This window comes from Phyllobates terribilis, unplaced genomic scaffold, assembly GCF_046119375.1.
Source record: "Phyllobates terribilis strain yellow unplaced genomic scaffold, ASM4611937v1 Scaffold_12__6_contigs__length_324123572, whole genome shotgun sequence".
NCBI classification, from domain to species: domain Eukaryota; kingdom Metazoa; phylum Chordata; class Amphibia; order Anura; family Dendrobatidae; genus Phyllobates; species Phyllobates terribilis.
This window is the reverse complement of record NW_027362772.1, coordinates 54,084,157-54,090,536: the sequence shown is the minus strand read 5'-3', so window position 1 is coordinate 54,090,536 and position 6,380 is coordinate 54,084,157.

The following is a 6,380-nucleotide window of genomic DNA, read 5'->3' as shown; positions in this document are numbered from 1 at the left end:
GGACTGTGGGGGCATTATACTGTGTGTGGGGACTGGGGGAGCATAATATTGTGTGTGGAGGAGACTGTGAAGGCCACTGGCGGACAAAAAACAGGAAAGGGCCCCTGTGCAAGAACAGTATATGCAGTCCAATAGCTCATCATAATGCACAATTCCACCTGTTTTGGAGATGGAAATGGACCCCCTTAACTTCTGGGCCCCTGTGTGGCTGCACAGGATGCACCAATGATATGTTCGCCCCTGGTGGGGGCGTTATATTTGTGTGGGGACATCATACTGTATGTGGGGAGTATGTTGGGAGCATTGTGCTCTGTGTAGGGGGCTATGGGGGCATCATACCGTGTGGGGGACTGTGATGTTGGCATAGTGTAGGGGGACTGTGGGGGCATTATACCAAGTTGGGGGTGAATATGGGGGCATTCTACCGAGTTGGGGGTGACTGTGGGGGCATTCTACTGAGTTGGGGGTGACTGTGGGGGCATTATACCGAGTTGGGGGTGTCTGTGGGGGCATTATAGTGTGTGGCGAAGACTGTAGGGGTATTATATTGTGTAGTGGGGACTGTTTGGGCTTCATAATGTGCGGCAATGACTGTGGGGGCATTATAATGTGTGGAGGGACTGTGAGGACATCTTAATAAGTGGGGGAACTGTGGAGGGAATCGTAATGTGTGAGGAGGCATCATGCTGAGTGTGGGGGGCACTGTGATCATCCTCCTGTATGTGGTGAGCACATTGGAGGCATCATATTTGTGGTGAGCATTGTGGGGGGCATCATACTGTGTGGGAGGCCATTGTGGGCATCATAATCTGTCGGGGCCATAAAAGTGGTATCGTCACGTGCGGGAACAATAATGGGCTTCACTAGGAGCTGGGCAAGGTTAGGGAAGTGGCTTAACGTAAAATAAAAATTAGAGCGCTATGTGTTCCTCTTTCCTAACTTCCAAAGTTGGGGGAATGGAGTGGAAGATTAGCTGTACAGCGGTAGGCAAAATAAAAGTAAATGCAGTCAGAGACAGAGAAGTTCAGTTCATAAAGAGTTTCTATTGTTTTATATCGTTAGTGGACACAATAAATGCAAAATCGTTATATCCAGACGCAAAACACAAATTAACCCCTGCCTGGCTGAGCTCTAATTAGAAATTAGCTTCCCTGACCATACAGCTGGCACACTACCACCAGAGGAACAAATATAAAGAAACAAAGTAGGAACATCATTTTTTTAAGTGACTTTTCCTTCTTTGTCCATTTTTAATCAATGCGCTTCACTTTTGTTTGTAACCTTTTTTGCCACCTTTTAGTGCAGAAGGTAGCATTTTCCACTAACATGTTGCAAAATATCAAAAATGTGATGAATCAGCCAAAAACAACTTTAAAAAAAACAAAAGCTGCAAATTAAAAGAAGAAATAGGGGCAAATGAAAAACAGGCCAAATACATCAAAAACTAGCCCAAAAAAATGTTGCAAATGCAATAATGAATCAGACCCAGTGTGTTCTGGAGATCCTTGCAGACACCCTTGCAGTCTTCCTTACAGTCTCCCTTGCAGTCTTCCTTGCAGTTTCCCTTGCAGTCCCCCTTGCAGTCTTCCTTGCAGTTTCCCTTGCAGTCCCCCTTGCAGTCTTCCTTGCAGTCCCCCTTACAGTCTCCCTTGCAGTCCCCCTTGCAGTCCCCCTTGCAGTCTTCCTTGCAGTCCCCCTTACAGTCTCCCTTGCAGTCTTCCTTGCAGACACCCTTGCAGTCTTCCTTGCAGTCTCACTTGCAGTCTTCCTTGCAGTTTCCCTTGCAGTCCCCCTTGCAGTCTTCCTTGCAGTCTTCCTTGCAGTTTCCCTTGCAGTCCCTCTTGCAGCCTTTCTTGCAGTCTCCCTTGCAGTCCCCCTTACAGTCTCCCTTGCAGTCCCCCTTGCAGTCTTCCTTGCAGTCCCCCTTACAGTCTCCCTTGCAGTCTTCCTTACAGTCTCCCTTGCAGTCTTCCTTGCAGTCCCCCTTACAGTCTCCCTTGCAGTCTTCCTTACAGTCTCCCTTGCAGTCTTCCTTACAGTCTCCCTTGCAGTCTTCCTTGCAGTTTCCCTTGCAGTCTTTCTTGCAGTCTCCCTTGCAGTCCCCCTTACAGTCTCCCTTGCAGTCCCCCTTGCAGTCTTTCTTGCAGTCTCCCTTGCAGTCCCCCTTACAGTCTCCCTTGCAGTCCCCCTTGCAGTCTTCCTTGCAGTCCCCCTTACAGTCTCCCTTGCAGTCTTCCTTACAGTCTCCCTTGCAGTCTTCCTTGCAGTCCCCCTTACAGTCTCCCTTGCAGTCTTCCTTACAGTCTCCCTTGCAGTCTTCCTTACAGTCTCCCTTGCAGTCTTCCTTGCAGTTTCCCTTGCAGTCCCCCTTGCAGTCTTCCTTGCAGTTTCCCTTGCAGTCCCCCTTGCAGTCTTCCTTGCAGTCCCCCTTACAGTCTCCCTTGCAGTCCCCCTTGCAGTCCCCCTTGCAGTCTTCCTTGCAGTCCCCCTTACAGTCTCCCTTGCAGTCTTCCTTGCAGACACCCTTGCAGTCTTCCTTGCAGTCTCACTTGCAGTCTTCCTTGCAGTTTCCCTTGCAGTCCCCCTTGCAGTCTTCCTTGCAGTCTTCCTTGCAGTTTCCCTTGCAGTCCCCCTTGCAGCCTTCCTTGCAGTCCCCCTTACAGTCTCCCTTGCAGTCCCCCTTGCAGTCTTCCTTGCAGTCCCCCTTACAGTCTCCCTTGCAGTCTTCCTTAGTCTCCCTTGCAGTCTTCCTTGCAGTCCCCCTTACAGTCTCCCTTGCAGTCTTCCTTGCAGTCCCCCTTACAGTCCCCCTTACAGTCTCCCTTGCAGTCCCCCTTGCAGTCCCCCTTGCAGTCTTCCTTGCAGTCTCCCTTGCAGTCTTCCTTGCAGTCTCCCTTGCAGTCTTCCTTGCAGTCCCCCTTACAGTCCCCCTTGCAGTCTTCCTTGCAGTCTCCCTTGCAGTCTTCCTTACAGTCTCCCTTGCAGTCTTCCTTGCAGTCCCCCTTACAGTCTCCCTTGCAGTCTTCCTTGCAGTCCCCCTTGCAGTCCCCCTTACAGTCTCCCTTGCAGTCCCCCTTGCAGTCCCCCTTGCAGTCTCCCTTGCAGTCTTCCTTGCAGTCTCCCTTGCAGTCCCCCTTGCAGTCTTCCTTGCAGTCTCCCTTGCAGTCCTCCTTGCAGTTTCCCTTGCAGTCCCCCTTGCAGTCTCCCTTGCAGTCCTCCTTGCAGTCTTTCTTGCAGTTTCCCTTGCAGTCTTCCTTACAGTCTCCCTTGCAGTCCTCCTTGCAGTCTTTCTTGCAGTCCTCCTTGCAGTCTCCCTTGCAGTCCCCCTTACAGTCTCCCTTGCAGTCCTCCTTGCAGTCTTCCTTGCAGTCTCCCTTGCAGTCTCCCTTGCAGTCTTCCTTGCAGTCTCCCTTGCAGTCTTCCTTACAGTCCCCCTTGCAGTCTCCCTTGCAGTCTTCCTTGCAGTCCTCCTTGCAGTTTCCCTTGCAGTCCCCCTTGCAGTCTCCCTTGCAGTCCTCCTTGCAGTCTTTCTTGCAGTTTCCCTTGCAGTCCCCCTTGCAGTCTCCCTTGCAGTCCTCCTTGCAGTCTTTCTTGCAGTTTCCCTTGCAGTCTTCCTTACAGTCTCCCTTGCAGTCTTTCTTGCAGTCCTCCTTGCAGTCTCCCTTGCAGTCCCCCTTACAGTCTCCCTTGCAGTCCTCCTTGCAGTCTCCCTTGCAGTCTCCCTTGCAGTCCCCCTTACAGTCTCCCTTGCAGTCCTCCTTGCAGTCTTCCTTGCAGTCTCCCTTGCAGTCTCCCTTGCAGTCTTCCTTGCAGTCTTCCTTGCAGTCTTCCTTACAGTCCCCCTTGCAGTCTTCCTTGCAGTCTCCCTTGCAGTCTTCCTTGCAGTTTCCCTTGCAGTCTCCCTTGCAGTCCTCCTTGCAGTCTTTCTTGCAGTCTCCCTTGCAGTCTTCCTTGCAGTTTCCCTTGCAGTCTTCCTTGCAGTCTTCCTTGCAGTCCCCCTTACAGTCTCCCTTGCAGTCCCCCTTGCAGTCTTCCTTGCAGTCCCCCTTACAGTCTCCCTTGCAGTCTTCCTTGCAGTCTTCCTTGCAGTCCCCCTTACAGTCTCCCTTGCAGTCCCCCTTGCAGTCTTCCTTGCAGTCCCCCTTACAGTCTCCCTTGCAGTCTTCCTTGCAGTCCCCCTTACAGTCTCCCTTGCAGTCCCCCTTGCAGTCCCCCTTGCAGTTCCCCTTGCAGTCTTCCTTGCAGTCTCCCTTGCAGTTTCCCTTGCAGTCCCCCTTGCAGTCTTCCTCGCAGTCCCCCTTGCAGTCTCCCTTGCAGTCCTCCTTGCAGTCTTTCTTGCAGTCCTCCTTGCAGTCTCCCTTGCAGTCCTCCTTGCAGTTTTCCTTGCAGTCTTCCTTGCAGTTTCCCCTGCAGTTTCCCTTGCAGTCTCCCTTGCAGTCTTCCTTGCAGTTTCCCTTGCAGTTTCTCTTGCAGCCCCCCTTGCAGTCTTCCTTGCAGTTTCCCTTGCAGTCCCCCTTGCTGTCCCCCTTGCAGTCTTCCTTGCAGTTTCCCTTGCTGTCCCCCTTGCAGTCTCCCTTGCAGTCTCCCTTGAAGTTTCTCTTGCAGTCCCCCTTGCAGTCTTTCTTGCTGTCCCCCTTACAGTCTCCCTTGCAGTCCCCCTTGCAGTCTTCCTTTCAGTCTCCCTTGCAGTCCCCCTTGCAGTCTCCCTTGAAGTTTCCCTTGCAGTCCCCCTTACAGTCTCCCTTGCAGTCCCCCTTTGCAGTCCCCCTTACAGTCTCCCTTGCAGTCCCCCTTGCAGTCCCCTTTACAGTCTCTCTTACAGTCCCCCTTGCAGTTTCCCTTGCATTCTCCCTTGCAGTCCCCCTTGCAGTTTCCCTTGCAGTCCCCCTTACAATCCCCCTTGCAGTCTTCCTTACAGTCTCCCTTGCAGTCTCCCTTGCAGTCCCCCTTACAGTCTCCCTTGCAGTTCCCCTTGCAGTTTCACTTGGAGTCTCCCTTGCAGTCCCCCTTGCAGTCCTCCTTGCAGTCTCCCTTGCAGTCTTCCTTGCAGTCTCCCTTGCAGTCTTCCTTGCAGTTTCCCTTGCAGTCCCCCTTGCAGTCTTCCTTGCAGTTTCCCTTGCAGTCTCCCTTGCATTTTCCCTTGCAGTCTTCCTTGCAGTCCCCCTTGAAGTCTCCCTTGCAGTCCCCCTTGCAGATAATAGATAGATGGATAGATAATAGATAGATGATATAATAGATAATAGATAGATAATAGATAGATAATAGATACTAGATAGATAATAGACAGATAATAGAAAGATAGATGATAGGTAATAGATAGATAATAGATAGATGATAGATAAATAATAGATAGATAATAGATAGATGATATATAATAGATAGATGATAGATAATAGATAGATAATAGATAGATGATAGATAGATGATAGATAATAGATAAATGATATAATAGATAGATAATAGATATATGGATAGATAGATAATGGATATATAATAGATAGATAATAGATGATAGATAGATAATAGATAGATAATAGATAGACAGATGATAGATAATAGATAGATGATAGATAGATAATAGATAGATAATAGATAAATGATAGATAATAGATAGATGATAGATGATAGATAATAGATAGATGATATAATAGATAGATAATAGATATATGGATAGATAGATAATGTATATATAATAGATAGATAGATAATAGATAGATAATAAAGATGATAGATAGATAATAGATATATAGATAATTGATAGATATATAGATAATAGATAAATAGATAATAGATGGATGATAGATAATAGATAGATGATAGATAGATAATAGGTAGATGATAGATAATAGATAGATAATACATAGATAGAGATAGATAATAGATAGATAATAGATAGATAATAGATAGATAATAGATATATAGATAATTGATAGATATATAGATAATAGATAAATAGATAATAGATGGATGATAGATAATAGATAGATGATAGATAGATAATAGATGGATGATAGATAGATGATAGATAATAGATAGATAGATAATACATAGATAGATAGAGATAGATAATAGATAGATAGATGATAGATAGATAGATAAGAGATAGAGAATAGATAGATAGATAATAGATAGATAATAGACAGATAGATAATAGATAGATAGATGATAGACAGATAATAGATAGATAATAGATAGATAATAGATAGATAGATAATAGATAGATGATAGATAGATGATAGATAATAGATAGATAATAGATAGATGATAGATAGATAATAGATAGATCATAGATAGATAATAGATAGCTGATAGATAGATGATAGATAATAGATAGATGATAGATAGATGATAGATAAATGATGGCTCATACCCCAGTGTAT